At 37.7% G+C, this 17,233-nt stretch overlaps 1 long non-coding RNA gene across 1 annotated transcript in view; it reads right to left on the bottom strand.

Annotated features, from left to right (window-relative positions):
• Positions 1-3,557: 3,557 nt before the first annotated feature.
• The window catches only part of LOC136257633 (uncharacterized), a 41,577-nt gene continuing 27,901 nt past the window's right edge, over positions 3,558-17,233 (bottom strand). The window contains exons 2-3 of the long non-coding RNA XR_010702087.1: positions 4,479-4,541; positions 3,558-3,685 (exon numbers count right to left, since the gene is read on the bottom strand). This is a non-coding gene — a long non-coding RNA (uncharacterized lncRNA). The remainder of the gene's footprint in view (positions 3,686-4,478; positions 4,542-17,233) is intronic.

The following is a 17,233-nucleotide window of genomic DNA, read 5'->3' as shown; positions in this document are numbered from 1 at the left end:
CTACACGGAGTTGGCTTTCGAATCATAACTCAGTGGTTTGCAATCTGATTCTTCTGTACTACTGCAAGGACTTTCTATGAAGATTATTCCAGCTATACACCGATTTTCAGCTTATTGCTCTAAGCGGTTTGCCTAGTAGGCGTGAAAACTAATACTTTTTATTCATAAAAATCGATCGCGTAATTGTGACACAGGTTGGGTTTTGTGTCATATCTCCGTGGTCTTTATCTCGATTCCTTTCAAATCACCAAAATGCACTCCTACGATGGTTACTCCATCTACATAGCAATTTTCAGCTCATTCCATGAAGCGGTTTACCCTGTAGGCATGACAACAAATCGATCTTGTTTTACACGAATAATCGGTCATAACTCCTGAACCATTCATCGAATTTGTACCAAATTTGATGCTAGGATTCTCCTTTGGACTCCCTTTCTGTGTGCCAAATTTCAAGGCAATCGGAGTACGCGTTTGCTTGTTATAGCAATTTTTGCAAGTGTGCAAAAAGACGAAGAAGTAGAAGAAAAAAAAAACGAAGAAAAATAAACGAAACTTTGGCAGCTCGTATCTCGGAAATGGCTGGAGCGATTTCCTTCAAATTTGGAATGTAGACTCCCTTGGCTGGCGGGCAACTGTGTAGCAAATTTGGTGTTGAAGCGCCAAGACTCTTGTGTCACTTCCATTCCAATGGCTACTACAATTGTAACAAGAATGAGGAAAAATTAGGAATTATAAATTTGAATGGCAAGGTATGGTGTGGAAATTACAGACAATTTTAGCCAATATTATGTTACTGCGAATTGACATCTCGCACCAGAAAAGAAATGGGACACAAAGGAGGACATGATTGATTTTGCTTTGTGAATTTTGCCTTTTTATTTCGATATGATATCAATACGATATTGGGGGTAAATATCAAAATTTCGATACGATTTTCGATAATTTTTAATTGTGTGGGTGGTGTAATTGAGTGGACAGTCGATATTTATAAATATGCTTGAAATACAATTTACACACAAACCATTGCACAAAACTAATAATAAGCCTAGAAAACTGGTAGACAAGTTTTTAAAGTGGCTAGATAGTACAGAACTAACCTTCATTTCTAGCATGATTGCACAATCACACACTAAATGCTGTAGATTTATCGAAATATTCTTCGATATTTCGATAATTATTGAAAAATATTACCATTTCGATAAAGATCGAAATCTGCTAAAGCAGTATCAAAAATCAATACGATAACGATATCGACAAAATTATTGCGAAATCAATATTTTTTTGATATATCGCACATCACTAGTACATACATGATCGATTTTGCTTTGTGAATTTTGCCTTTGTATGCAATGAAAATAGGCAATAAAAGGCAAAAATACCCAGTAATCGATTCCCCTATTCATTGTGAACACGATTGTGAAAATTTCAGCTCTATACATCAATCCGTTCTTAAGTTACAACCATTTTAGTAAGCGCCTGTAATATATTTTTGTTATACTTGCTGTACAAATCAATTTTTCTGTTGTTGCTATTTTGTAGGGCTGTAACCTCCGAAAGTTATTGATATGTGAGGCTGAAACTTTGCCAGAGGGTACACTTGGCTAAGTAGATTATAAATATTTAATAAACAGGAATTTGAAAAATGCTCTATTGCGTCGGGTTCTCGCAGATCTGGTCACATATAGCTAGTACTTTTGTCTGCCCCAGCTATCAATTACCGAAGTAGCAAAATGGCTATTACACTTCATTTTTCAGCTATGATCAGCCTGTTACACAGTGCTATAAACAAAGAACACTACAAAATGGACAACGGCAATCAATTTATTCACAACGGAAAACTCGGATGATTCTTATTAAGAATAAATATAGGGATGCCATCATGCAGTGCTACCGCAAATCAACACCTTGTGTTGTCAGCAAAGACAAATGGGACACAAAATAGGACACAGGTAAGTACATGAAACATTCATTGTATGTACTGCGGTATGCCAGAAGGCACTTGTCGAGCTTAAGTGATGTTGAACGGTGAAAAAATCAAACCTGTAGCCCTAGCCATTATTGAGTTATGCTTGTCTGAAAGCATCAGTCAGTTAGCAGTCAGTTGAAAATTCTACTGAATACTTTTAAAATTTTTTTGCACAATGGCAGATCCAGGATGGGCATTTGGGGCAAATGCCCCCCTCTTGTGGAGTAGCTATAGCTAGCCTCTAGCTAATACTTTTGATTAATACTAAACTCAAAATCAATTTATAACTCACAAAATATGCACATTTTACTAACATTTGTTATTGCAAATTCACAGCGAATCAGTCAAAACTAACTGTGAAATTGTCACCCAGCACCTTCGTGTGCACTAAGCGTCTCTAAAAATAATTATCATGTTGCTACTTTAAAATACATTAATACCCTTTTAAACAGCTTTTAAGACTTTACAACCATCTGTAAAGGCCAAAATGGCAAAGATCAACAGTGAGACACTGCTAAGAGGTGATTATTTACTGCTTCAAAAATGCAGCAACTAACAAGAGAATCTGGCTCTCCCCAACTACTTACAACTTAGCCTGTTTGTGCCCCTTCCCTTGCCAGCTCCTGAATCCGCCCCTGATGCACATACATATAGATGAATAACTAACATATGATATTGAAGTTACATATAATACTCATCAACTATGACAGTCACCATACTCACCAAGTGTGAACTAGATCAATGGTTGTCATCTATCAGACATGATGCCAGTACTAAGATCAAGTGATGAAGCATTAGATCCAACAAATACATAGAACACATATCCAGGTGTTTCTATATCTCTAGTGACATAACCAGAATCAGGTGGATTATAAAATCCTATAACATCTCCAGATAGAAATTGTATTCTGTTATTGCCAGTAAGTGGAATGATAGCTTCTAGGTAAGTTAACTGAGTATTGAGGTGATCTGATTGTATCTGAACTTGATTAACTAAACTATAGTTGAGTTGTGAAGTTGGTGACTGTCTCCATACTTGTATATAAGGAAAATTAGTCCCAGTGTTATCATAATTAGGTATCTCAGTAGCACTATCTATCCTAACTCTGATGTTGGTTATCCTACCATTACAAGTAAAGTTGAGACGTGGAACAATTACTGTTCTATCAGCAAGGATCTGACTATCAGGAGTTTGTTGAACATCATCAACAACATCTATACAAGTCTCTCCAGCTATTGAATGAAAACCATAACAATGAACGACCAATTAACAAGCATACAATATACATGGATAAAGTCATTAAAATGTGTTAATGATACTCTCTTGATATTTAAAAGAACTTGAAACTCAAAGCAAAAAAAATAGTGCTATATAAATGCAGAATGGTCTATGTGAATATATATGCGACCACAGTGAAATATGTGTGACCGTAATGATATGTGCTGCATGGTCACAGTGTTATAGGTAGTTGGTAGTACTCTGCATGTGTGAAACGCTGATTTACCTGAAGACAAAAGCTCCCAAAAGCAAAGAAGAAATCACTTCAAAGGATCTCTATGGTGTGTCCAATTATTATCTAGGACAAGGTTGGCTGTTTCAACGCTACTTAGTATGTTTTGAATAGGTTTGTGCATGTTCTTGTTTAACTGCCTCTCATTAACTGGCTCAAATTCAAACCGGAAGTTCTTTAAATTAGTTAAAGCATTGCCTTGCTTGAGCTATACCAAAAAATATAGCACTAAAAGAGTGGTCTGAAGACCAAATATAGTACCAGCTTCACCTCATGCTATTTGTCCTTTTACATAGTATATTTTTCATACTGTACTCATAGCAATGCTAATACTTATCTATTCCTTTTATGCTGTAGTTCTAATGTTGAAGCGCCAAGACTTTTGTGTCACTTCCATTCCAATGGCTACTACAATTGTAACAAGAATGAGGAAAAAATAGGAATTGTAAATTTGAATGGCAAGGCATGGTGTGGAAATTACAGACAATTTTAGCCTTACTGCGAATTGACATCTCGCACCAGAAAAGAAATGGGACACAAAGGAGGACAAATGGTAATTCCATGATACGTGCATTGTATGTACTGCAGTATGCCAAATAGTTCATGTTGTACTGAAGCCATACCTAACAGTGAAATCAAGCTAGCCTCATCCAGTGGGCTATGCTGGTATGAGGACATCAGTTAGTTAATCAATTAGTTATTTAGTTGGTCAGTCAGCTACTAGAAAATTCCACTAAATAAAACTACAAAGCTTCATATAAGCACTTTGGATTGCACCTATATACATACATATTCAGCACCTCTAAATAAATATTGTTGCTAAAGGCCTTTAAAATACTTCTGCAAAAGCCTTAATGGTAAGATTCAAACATTGCTGAGGAGACATGTTGCTATCACATACTGTTCTACAAAGTATAATTGCTAAGTTAAGCTGGCTTTCTGTAGATCAGAATAGCCATGTCAGAATCCAAGAAATAAATTTATATTTATGCAATTCTCACCTGAATATATCACACTGCACATCAATACAACTACTAAGTACATGGACTCCATATCACCAATAGCTATGAGATAAACATACATAATATAGTTATGTACGTATGTTAATATTCTACAATAGTAGCAAATACAAATACAATTTTTTATAGTATACCTGTTGACTACGACTACTTGACGGAATGTGTCTGACTAATGATCAAATAATTGGTTTAATGATGCTTACTTATTAGAATACAGTGTTCAGCAAAGGTGAAGCAAAGCTGAGGACAAGTGTCAATAACTAGGTATTCTATGACTGCTTTGCTTTTATCTAAGTGAAACACTTTGTGGTGTATTTTGATGTAAAATGGCTTTGTATGCAGCTTGCATAAACATGTTGTACTGACACTGAATTTTGATTATCAACACTACACATGTAATGTGTTTAATTGATTTTGCTGTATTTGCTGTTTAAACTAAACTCTTTTTTTTTGTCACCGGCAATAATTTTAAGGGCATTAAACCGGGCTAGGAGGCCTATAAATTAATTCTGGAGCATCACGTGAGATCATGTGACCTACCAAGGATCCTGGAGCAGTGGAAAGACTTGTGTATAATGGCCAGCACTGGTCATGGAGTGATTCCAAAGTATGTTTCTGTATGTTTGGCTCCTTAACAGCCAGGTGGCTGTTATATGTGACTAGATTTTGGAAAAACGATTTAAATCGCATGTGTTGCACAGTGCTCATGAGACTAAACTGATTGAATTTGCAAGATGAATATTTATGGTATTATTTGCAGGAAATAATCGGACTTATAAAAGAATTGTTGAGATTTTATTTTATCAGGATTCCAGATTCTTGACCAAGATTCCAAATTCCATTTTGGGATTCCAAGTGATTTGTATTGGATTCCAGTCGGTGTCAAATCCCTTGTATTCTTTAAATCAAAATGTTTAATGTCTCAACATATTTGTACAGACAATAGCATGACTTTAACCTGTATTTCTGACCTCACTGGTGATCTAATCAGTCTGGAAGCTAGCTGAATGCATAAAAAATGGTGTAGCTAGCTATGTATATTTGAAATTTAGAATTTGCAATCTTGGTTGGAATCTGGAATCCTTGCAAAAATTGGTGTGATTTGGAACTCCAAACACATGGGTTTGGAGTGGTGTCAGATCCCCCTGAGTCATGCCAAGAATGGCAAGCACGCATATGAAATTACGCATCATCAATGTATTACTTTTTAGGCCACTTCCAGTATTTCTTGTAGCTACTTGTAGGGTTTCCTTCCAAAAAAGACAGAAAATCTGAGCAGTTAGATGAGCAAAGTAGTATCACGAGTGCTCACAAAGGGGCAGAGGGTGGGGGTGGTGGGATGGGGAAGAGATAGACTTCTGAATGGAGGAAGACCATGATTGAAGTCCAAACACAAGATTACAGGGTTGTGCTGCCTTCTTTGTGGCTGATATATAGCAAAATCAGTACAGGAAACATTTGGCCAAACCATATTAGGCCATCCACTAGTACACTACTGCTTCTTGCCGAGCCAGGTCCTTCATAAGGCCATTCAAGCTTGTCACATCACCCAAAAAAGACATCTCAGCCATGAGTAGTTTGAGTAATGTTGAGGGTCAAAATCGATAGTGTGATAGTGTAGCTGTCCTCTGGTGGTGTTAGTTTGATTCTGTTATGTGCAATTTGAATTGGTTTTGTAAAATCTGGTCACATATATACAAAATACTGTACATACCTCCACATGAGAAGCCATACAACAATCATGCAACAGCACAGTCTCTTGTGACTACACTGCAAACCATCAACTGCTATTAACCCTTAAATCCGCATAGTCCAGATAGCTGGATCTGAACTTGATAAATATGCATGCCTTACACATAGTGCTGTAACTTCAAAGGGAACATCCTATGGCTAAGCAATTTATGTAACTTTACTTGTGATGTGCAGTGTAAGCAACGTTTCAGTGAGAAAAATGCAACCCTATACATACCTTTGTAGCCCAGTGAACAGGCTTTTGATCAATATGTAGTGTTTGGCTATAGGGGGTTGCACTAATTTACTAGAAGCTACATGCTAACCCATATAATTATGCTGCCCACTTGAGAAGACTGGGTATCCAAAATTTTCTGCGAACATTTTAGAAGCTGTTTTTACAGAAGGTTTTAAGAGTTATTGAAGGTTAACGGTTTGTTACTGGTGAAATCAAAGACTACTTATCAACAAATCTCAAAGGTAGGTTGATATAAGAAGGTATGCTAAAATAGCCTTAATTCACGAAAAATTTGGTTTGAATGCCATGACTTGTTTTGTAAGTTGTAGTTTCACAGCTAAATTCTGGAGATTCCTTACACAGTACCCCTATGAACCTGTCAACGATATATGTGTGCTTTGGCCCATAAACACCGCTCACTTTCAAGATGCTAATAACAATGCACCATTCTTCATGACAAATTTGTGTTAAAGTGTGGAGCATTGCTTAATACTATATCTCAAAGCTGAGCAATGTGAATGGGCTAAAGTACACATAGCGGTACTACTGTGTAAGGAATCTCCAGACTACAGCTGTGAAACGACTTACAGAACAAATCACAGCATTCAAACCAAATGTTCTTGCAAATTAGGGCTATTATAGCATGTCGATAGTTAGTCTTAATTTCACTGTTAACAAACCCCAACCTTCAATTATTCTTAAAACCTTCTGTAAAGACAGTTTCTAAATATTAGCAGAAAATTGTGACTGGATTTTGGAAAATCATCCTTATGGGTGCATTGTTGATTCAGAGAAAAACGTATTTTAATAATTTAAAGCTTTGTCACTCACCAGCCTTGGCAGCTACATGTTTGGATTTTTCAGCAAAGATGGAGCAATTCACAACCTTTAAGAGCAGCTAGTGGCCAAGGTAATCCCTGTAGTGTTTTCCGCCATTTTAGATATATTTTTTCACCAGTGTTGCTGTATCACGAGTCCTCAAAAAGGGGTGGAGGGTGGGGGGTGGGGGGTGGCTGGGTGGGCAAGAGATAGACTACAAAATGGATGAGAATGGTAAATGAAGGCACCGGACCACAAAACAGCCCGTCAGAGGCAGGAAATAGACTGAAATCTCACAAAACAAACATACATCACACATTCAGCTCCCTGCTCATCTGTCCACAGTGTATGAACCCCCCAAAGCACTTCCCTGTTATTCACAGACCTGTACAGATGTCTGGAAACGCTACAGGTTGCACCCAGGTTGCACCCATATGGTTGATTTTGCTAAATCTGTTCACAATTTTGGATGCTCAGTCTTCTTAAAAATATTCACAGAAATTTGTAGCATATACCTGTATGGTTTAATTAATATTAAACTTCATGGAATCCTCAGTATGAATCAAGCCATACATGCCTGTATTGTGCAAACATGAATTCTTCAAACTTTTATGCAGGTGTAAGGTTTAAACCCAAACCACCTATAAACTTAGTCCTGGCATGTAATATCTGTTGGTGAAATAATCAATTGGAGTATGTGCAGTGAAAAGTTAAAACAGTGGAAAGAGTGCTGTAGTCACTGTAGCGCTCAAGCGTACAGAAGTTGCTGACTACTGAAAGATTCAAATTAATTTATCAAGTAGCCTAAAGATCAAGACACACGGTAGTGTGTCGTGCGGCTCAAGAAGCCGGCGTGCCACCCGTGAGTATATTAACAGGAAGAAAGAAAACACAATTTTCACACCTATGTAGCTCTGTGATCCCTTATCCGATTAGAACCAAATTTGCTAGAGAGGTGCCGGCCAGCAAGGGGAGTCTACACACCAAATTTGAAGAAAATCGCTCCAGCCATTTCCGAGATACGAGCGAACAAAATTTCGGTTTAAGGGTGCTCTGTACAGTCCGCTTATATGGCTTCCTGTGAAATTTAATTTGTTCTATAACTTACAAATGGTTTTAGCAAATGTTCTGTACTTTTTTACTGGATATATGCTAACACTAGTACACAGTTTAGTCCAAACCCAACTGCTAAATTTGCTTTAGAACATGAGTTACAGTTTTTCCCTTTATACTAGAACTAGTCCTACAGTTTACACACTAGAGCCTTGATACTTTTATGATACACTATACTAAACAGCACAAACCATTGTGCGTTTTTATTTTTGTCTTTTAGCTTCTCATTCATCACATATTTATCTTTTGGGTTGACACTCCCAGAAATCCTTTTCTTTACTTCCATGTTATTCATCATCTGAGCTTGTTGTTTAAAAATGGCAAACGCTCTTCTTTGGCAAAATTGCTAAAGTAGCTTGTGTGAAAATTTCATGTCCATTGGATTAAAAATGATGGAGTAGTTCTAATTTGAGTGAGAGGGTGTAGAATAGCAAGATGCGTGCGCTTGTTGCTATGGGATACCTAATTTATGGGTACTAAAATGTGTCAACATGTCACAGACTAATTAAGTGACCATAATATTTCTTTTAGTGCAAAACAGACTATGTCTTGGGAAGCTTTGTACGAACTGTACAGAGCACCCTTAATTTCTTCGTTTTTTTCTTCTTCTACTTCTTCATTTCGCACATTTCGCAAAAGCCGCCATAAAACACGAATGCGTGCTAGGATCGGGCTGAAATTTGGCACACTTAAAGGGCTCATTAAGGCGGATCTCTGTACCAACTTTGGTAGGAATCCGATGAACATTCACGGAGTTATGACCGATTATTTGCGTAAAATAAGGTCGAAGGTCTGTCACGCCTACAGGGTAAACTCCTTTGAGGAATCAGTTGAAAATTGCTATGTAGATGGAGCAACCATCGTAGGAGTGCCTTTTTGTGGTTTGAAAGGAATCGGGATAAAGACCACGGAGATATGACACAAAACCCGACCTGTGTCAAAATTACGCGATCGATTTTTATGAATAAAAATACTATTAGTTTTCGTGTCTATCAGGCAAACCGCTTAGAGCAATGAGCTGAAAATCAGTGTGTAGCTGGAATAATCATCATAGAAAGTCCTTGCAGTAGTACAGAAGAATCGGATTACAAACCACTGAGTTATGATTCGAAAGGCAACTACGTGTAGCAAATGCGAGATCGAGATACTCTAATAGAACAGTCACCCTAATAGAGAATTCAGCTACGTTTATAACTTACTCCATTACAGAATTATACTACATTGCAGGATATTCTGTACGGAATTCAGCTACAAACATTTAATCTGATAGACAATTCAGCTACATGCAAGTCACCCTGTAGAGAGTTCATCTAGAAACAAGTCACCCTGTATCAGCTAGAAGAAGTCACCTTGTAGAGAGTTCAGCTACAAATAAACCATCATGTAGAGAGTTCAGCTGCAAACCAATCACAACTCAGCTACAAACAAACATGCCCTGTAAAAAGATCAGCTAGACGAAGTTACCTTGTAGAGAGTTCAGCTACAAAGAAATCACCATGTAGAGAGTTAAGCTGCAAACAAATCACCCAGTAGAAAGTTCATCTATGAACAGATCACCCTGTTGAGAGTTCAGTTAGGAAAAAGTAATCATGTAGAGAGATCAGCTAGAAGTATCACCTTGTAGAAAGTTCAGCTACAAACAAATCATCTGTAGAGAGTTCAGATACAAACAAATCACCCTGCAGAGAGATCAGCTAGAAGAAGTCACCTTGTAGAGAGTTCAGCTATAAAGAAACCACTATGTAGAAAGTTCAGCTGCAAACAAATCCCCTGTAGAGAGTTCAGCTACAAACAAGTCACCCTGTAGAGAGATCAGCTAGAAACAAGTCATCCTGTAGAGAGTTCAGCTAGAAGAAGTCACATTGTAGAGAGTTCAGCTACAAAGAAACTACCATGTAGAGAGTTCAGCTGCAAACAGATCACCCTGTAGAGAACTCAGCTACGAACAAATCGCCCTGTAGAAAGATCAGCTAGAAGAAGTTACTATGTAGGGAGTTCAGCTACGACCAGATCACCCTGTAGAGAGTTCAGCTACAAACAAATCACCCTGTAGAGAGTTCAGTTACAAAGAAACCACCATGTAGAGAGTTCAGCTGCAAAAAAATCAGTCACTCTGTAGAGAGTTCAGCTAGAAGAAGTCACCTTGTAGAGAGTTCAGCTGCAAATAAATCACCCTGTAGAGAATTCAGCTACAAACAAATCACCCTGTAGAAAGATCAGCTAGAAGAAGTTACCTTGTAGAGAGTTCAACTACAAAGAAACCACCATGGAGAGAGTTCAGCTGCAAACAAATCACCTGTAGAGAGTTCAGCTAGAAACAAGTCACCTTGTAGAGAGATCAGCTAGAAACAAGTCACCCTGTAGAGAGTTCAGCTAGAAGAAGTCACATTGTAGAGAGTTCAGCTACAAAGAAACTACCATGTAGAGAGTTCAGCTGCAAACAAACACCCTGTAGAGAACTCAGCTACAAACAAATCGCCCTGTAGATAGATCAGCTAGAAGAAGTTACCTTGTAGGGAGTTCAGCTACAAAGAAATCATCATGTAGAGAGTTCAGCTGCAAACAAATCGTCCTGTAGAGATTTCAGCTATGAAAATATCACCCTGTAGAGAGTTCAGCTAGAAGAAGTCACCTATTAGAGAGTTCAGCTACAAAGCAACCACCATGTAGAGAGTTCAGCTGCAAAAAAATCAATCACTCTGTAGAGAGTTCAGCTAGAAGAAGTCATCTTGTAAAGAGTTCAGCTGCAAATAAATCACCCTGTAGAGAATTCAGCTACAAACAAATCACCCTGTAGCAAGATCAGCTAGAAGAAGTTACCTTGTAGAGAGTTCAGCTACAAAGAAACCACCATGTAGAGAGTTCAGCTGCAAACAAATCACCTGTAGATAGTTCAGCTAGAAACAAGTCACCCTGTAGAGAGATCATCTAGAAGAAGTCACCATGTAGAGAGTTCAGCTACAAAGAAACCGCCATGTAGAGAGTTCAGCTGCAAACAAATCAGCCTGTACAGAGTTCAGATACAAACAAATCACAGATCAGCTGGAAACAAGTTGCATTGTAGAGAGATCAGGTAGTATAAGTTACCTTGTAGAGAGTTCAGCTACAAAGAAACCACCATTTAGAGAGTTTAGCTGCAAACAAATCACCCAGTAGAAAGTTCAGCTATGAACAGATCACCCTGTTGAGAGTTCAGTTAGAAACAAGTCAACCTGTAGAGAGATCACCTAGAAGGATCACCTTGTAGAGAGTTCAGCTACAAACAAATCACCTGTAGAGAGTTCAGCTACAAACAAATCGCCGTGTAGATAGATCAGCTAGAAGAAGTTACCTTGTAGGGAGTTCAGCTACAAAGAAATCACCCTGTAGAGAGTTCAGCTACAAAGAAATCATCATGTAGAGAGTTCAGCTGCAAACAAATCATCCTGTAGAGAGTTCATGCAGCTATGAAAAGATCACACTGTAGAGAGTTCAGCTAGAAGAAGTCACCTTTTAGAGAGTTCAGCTACAAAGCAACCACCATGTAGAGAGTTCAGCTGCAAACACATCACCCTGCAGAGAATTCAGCTACAAACAAATCGTCCTGTAGAGAGACCAGCTAGAAACAAGTCACCCTGTAGACAGATCAGCTAGAAGAAGTTACCTTGTAGAGAGTTCAGCTGCAAACAAATCACCCTGTAGAGAATTCAACTACAAACAGATAACCCTGCAGAGAGTTCAGCTAGAGTCAAGTCACCCTGTGGAGAGAATCCTGTAAAGAGTTCATCTACGTACAAGCAGATCACCCTGTAGAGATTTCAGCTACATTTCAAGTCACCCAGTAGAGAGATCAGATGCAAATTATCCTGTGGGGATTAATTGACATGTAATAAATATATACTCTCTTTATATATTATGAACTCTTGATATATGCATTATATATATAATTGTACATTAACTGATAAAATCAGAATGAGTTAAAGTGTTTATAAAATCTGCTTCATCTTTTTCTTTTTCCTGTGGTAAAGAAAAATATATAGGTTAAAAAGTCCCAAAGCTGGCCATAGGCCATCTTTGGGGTATACAAATACAAAAAGAAGTGAAATCTAATCAAAAACAGCCAAGCTGTAAAAAAAGGAGTGCGGCCCTTGAAAAGGCTATGGTGAAAAAAGATGTGAAATCCAAGGTGGCGGCCAAGAAATGGCTGTGATGGTAGGTTAATGGTAAAATTTTAATAACGACAATTCAGGTGAATTATGTGCCAATTGACCAAGCGGCACCAAATTCACCTGAATTGTTGTTATTAAAATTTTTACCATTAACCTACCATCACAGCCATTTCTTTGCCGCCACCTTGGATTTCACTTTTTTTTTCACCATAGCCTTTTCAAGGGCCGCACTCCTTTTTTTACAGCTTTGCTGTTTTTGATTAGATAGATATATACTAGACATACAAGGATATATGAAAGTTGACAACCATCAACATTACTGTGGCAGGATAGGGAGTGAAGAGATAATAGCTATGCAGTGCAGCTGCGGGGTTATTAACCAGTGATATCACACTTCACAACACCGTTATATAAACGCATGTATGAACTGAGCTATAGGAACCCTATCAATGGGACCCTGTGTGTCTGCATGGGTGTTAATCAGTTTGTAGTAATTGGTTATGGCTATCCTTGGCCCCCACACTCTAAAAATCATTCCTACACCTCTGAATAATTTAACACCCTTACTGTATGGTAGTTATTTCCCAGGCAATAACTATGTACTATACAGTTCCAATAAACTGCTTGAGGTTTTACTGGAATATTACAGAGTAAAAGTATTGAATGTGAATGCGGTACTACTTTGTTACATAATAACATTACTGCAACAAGTACAAACATGTTACTTCAGTGATGCATTACTTATGTAAAACAATCATCCATTAGATCAAGACTCACAATAGTGAGTTACGCGACCAAGAAAACTACAAAGCGTGCACCTCAATAAAAATGTGTGCAGCCACTACATTGAGTTATTTATGTGTAGATGGTTTTGCAATTTTAGCAATGAATTATTCATTCATTCCCATTAAAAATGTATTGTCCAGTGAGCGCTGGTATTGTAATCTTGTCACAAGATCTCAAATAAACACGGGTTCACTTTTATTGTGGTGATATCTCACCTTGTGTTAGTGCTATTGTCATATTGTCATTGAATATAACTAACTGCCTTTTGTGGATTACTACTAGCACATGAGTTTTCTAGTACTGGATTGCCTGCATAGTGGACTTCATTACCAAACACCTATAATCCAGACAATAACTTAAACATGCAGCCAAGTGAAAGCGCGAAGAACATAAGTTCCTTGAGGAGAGTGTTTTCTAAATAATTCTATATAATCACGTGAGCTCTTTAAAAGTACTTATACTTGTTTAGTATCATACAGTTAGATAGTACTGTCTGTATAGTAGGGACCACAAAGGAGTAGGCGTGGCCCACAAAATAACATTACCTAAAAACCAGCCTTGATTTTCTCTGCTGATGATGAGGCAGTATTGGTTAGTTAAAACTAAGCCCGAACAAACTTTCAGATCAACCTGAAATGCTTTCAGCAAGTTACCGTGGAATTTTTTTTTTAAATTATTAAACGAAATTTTCTAGTGACTGACTGACTGAGTAACTGATTGATACCTTCAGACAAGCGTAACTACGGCTAAGGCTACGGGCTTGATTTTTTCACTGTTTGACGTTGCTTCAGCCCGACAGGTGCCTTTAGGCATACTGCAGTATGTACAATGCATTCTTCATGGACTTACCAGTGTCCTCCTTTGTGTGCCATTCATCTTTGCTGACAGCAAAAAGTGTCGATTTGGCGGTAGCACGTGATGGCCTCCCTTCGTAACAGAAATCTTCCGTATTTTCGTAGTAGCTATTTTGATTACAGAGGTACTTTTCAAACAGCTCTTGATTTGTACTGCTGTGTAATGAGTTGAACATAACCGACAATGAACTGTTATGGATACTTCACTTTTCAGATGATAATTGGGGTGCATGGCACCATATCTTTATTTTGGTATGCATGCATTGCAGAGATGCTTTTCGAACAGTTCTTGATTCGAAATGCTACGTAATGGGTTGAATATAGCGCAATGGATATTTGACTTTTCAGACGATAATTGATATAGCTGGGATGCGTGGCGCCATTTCAGATGCGGTATGTGTGGGTTCACCAGTCATAATAATTATTTACAAAAAAAGTTAACAAACAAGTACACAGAAAAATTAAAACCTATATCTTGAAAAGTTTCAATAACAAACAAAAAAAAAAGATTTTATCGCGATAAAAGATATTATCAATAATAAAGTATTATCATAGAGTACTTTTACAAGCACAGTGTTGTGTATTAACAATTGAGTATCTCTTGATTGTGACCTTACTCACAAGAGTACCATCTACCTGCTTTTAATATACAATAGTCTTGAGATATTGATAACAGAAAATTCATTATCTTCACCATGATAATGACGTAGGTATCATGATAATCACATTTTCATTATTATCGAACAGCTCTAAATACTAGTTTAATTCTTATTATCTACACCAACTAAAGTTGAATCTGGTGAAACTGGTTGACACAGTCAAAGGTAATGGTAAGGATTATTTAGAATATGACTTATTGACGAAGATTGACTACAGTTGAATCTGGGCTCAGATGGCAAAACCACTCAGGAGGATGATTTGAAAATTGGTTTATGACCATCTCAGAAAGGTCCTTCAATGGTTTACAAGAATCAGATTTAAAGCCACATAGTTATAACTCGAATCCAACTCGGTGTAGCAAGTGCGAGATCGAGATACTCTAATAGAGCAGTCACCCTAATAGAGCAGTCAACTAAGAAATAAATTATTCTATTAAACGTTCGTCTAGAGAATCTAACACTGTTATAAGCCACTCTGTATAGACTATTACTCTGTAGAGATCTAGATCAGCTAGAAACAAGTCAACCTGCAAAGTGTTAAACCACATTTCAAGTCACCCTGTAGAGTATTCAGCTAGAAACAAATCAACCTATAGAGAACCACCTAGAAACAAGTCATCCTGTAGAAAGATCAGGACACCCTACAGAGAGTTCAATTACATTTCAAGTCACAATGTAGAGAGTTCAACTAGAAACAAGTCACCCAGTAAAGAGATCAGCTAGGAACAAGTCACTCCGTAGAGAGATCAACTAGAAAAGTCTCCCTGTAGAGAGTTCAGCTGGAAACAAGTTACCCTGTAGAGAGATCAGCCTGATTGAGTCACCCTTAGAGAGTTCAACTACATTTCAAGTCACCTTGTAGAGAGATCAGCTAGAAAAAAGTCACCCTGCAGAGAGTTCATCTACATTTCATTTTCTGACACTAAAATTTTTATAAAATGGTATTTAGACAATAATAAAACAAATGAATTAAATGTACGAAAACAATGCATAAGTGATGGAAGTCTGGTCTCTTTCTGGATGAGATTGACTGGTGCTGCTTCTAAAGAGTGACTAAATTTGCCCTTTGATGATCTACATCCCCTTAACCCTTAAACGCGCATAAGCCTATATATAGGCAGATTATGCATGGTCTTGAAAACGCATAAGCCTATACAGGTATATAGGCTTTTACGCATGGTTGTAAACAAAGAGCAGTAACTTTTGAAGCGTTTACCATATGGCTTTGTAACTTGTGCCAGTCTACTCGTGATGTAGTAAGCATTAAAATGATACCTAGGGGTTTACCCTATGACCAAAGCACAAGACCAAAAATTGCCGTGAAAATAAACAACTAACCACAAAAAATATATTACATACCTTTAGAAAATGATCCATAACTCCTTGACAGTTCGTCCGATTTGCTTCAAACAAGTACTATTCGAATGGCCATTCAATGGCGAATCAGGCCATATATAGCTCATGTGACTAAACCCACAATCGAAACTACGATTGAAGCGAAGAATGTGGCGTTGCGATAAAGCAAGACATCGATCTTCTTCGTTTTAAAACAAGTAAGCCATTGTTGTTACAGTGGTTATTTAGCCTTCCCCAAGTAGACCAATGAATAAGCTTTCTACTGATATATGGTTTTAGGCTAATAGATTTAGGAAAGGCTGTCTTACCTCACCATATAAGTTTGCTTTGTGTAAACACGCATTACATAAATGTGACCCGGTCTGCGAAAAGGACTCTTATAGCCTTTCCAATTGTCCAAGTTTGGCAAATCATAACTCCTGATCAGCTAAATCTATCATCTTGTAATTACACCCTCAGCTAGTGCTATGTTAGGAGTGTACAGTGACCAAATTGTAGGCTTGTATCTTATTCACAAGCTAAGTTATTGGTTACCATGTTTACATAATTGAAAAGGTGATAAGAGCCCTTTTCGCAGACCAGGTCACAAATGTTCTGTGCACATTCAGGACTAATTCCTTAAAAGTTTCATGAGCGTTTAAGGGTTAAACATCTTATTGAGTGAAAAAGACAAGCAGCATTGTACTCATTACATTACAGCTGTGTAATTTGAGTCCCACCTATAAGATAGAAGGGAGGCAAGGCAGTTGTAAAAATTTGCTTCATTAGCCATACCCCTGTGGCTGAGAAAATTAAAGGAGTAAAGGAACTCTGTTCAACTTTAGGTATGCAAGCTTCATATGATCACTTCTTACACAATTCATGTTTTCTCTAAATGGCCCTGGTATTAGTGGTGTGATTACCTGGCGCATGTGGGTTAAGAACTTTTACATTAGTGTAGGTCTTCCCACAACGACCTCCCCAAAAACTATTAGCTGAAATGTCTAGGAGAACGCCATCTTCAGTGCTTGAAGAAGTTAGGATGAACTGCTCA

This window comes from Dysidea avara, chromosome 6, assembly GCF_963678975.1.
Source record: "Dysidea avara chromosome 6, odDysAvar1.4, whole genome shotgun sequence".
NCBI lineage: Eukaryota > Metazoa > Porifera > Demospongiae > Dictyoceratida > Dysideidae > Dysidea > Dysidea avara.
The sequence above is the reverse complement of the archived record's forward strand: the minus strand, read 5'-3'. Positions and strand labels throughout refer to the sequence as shown.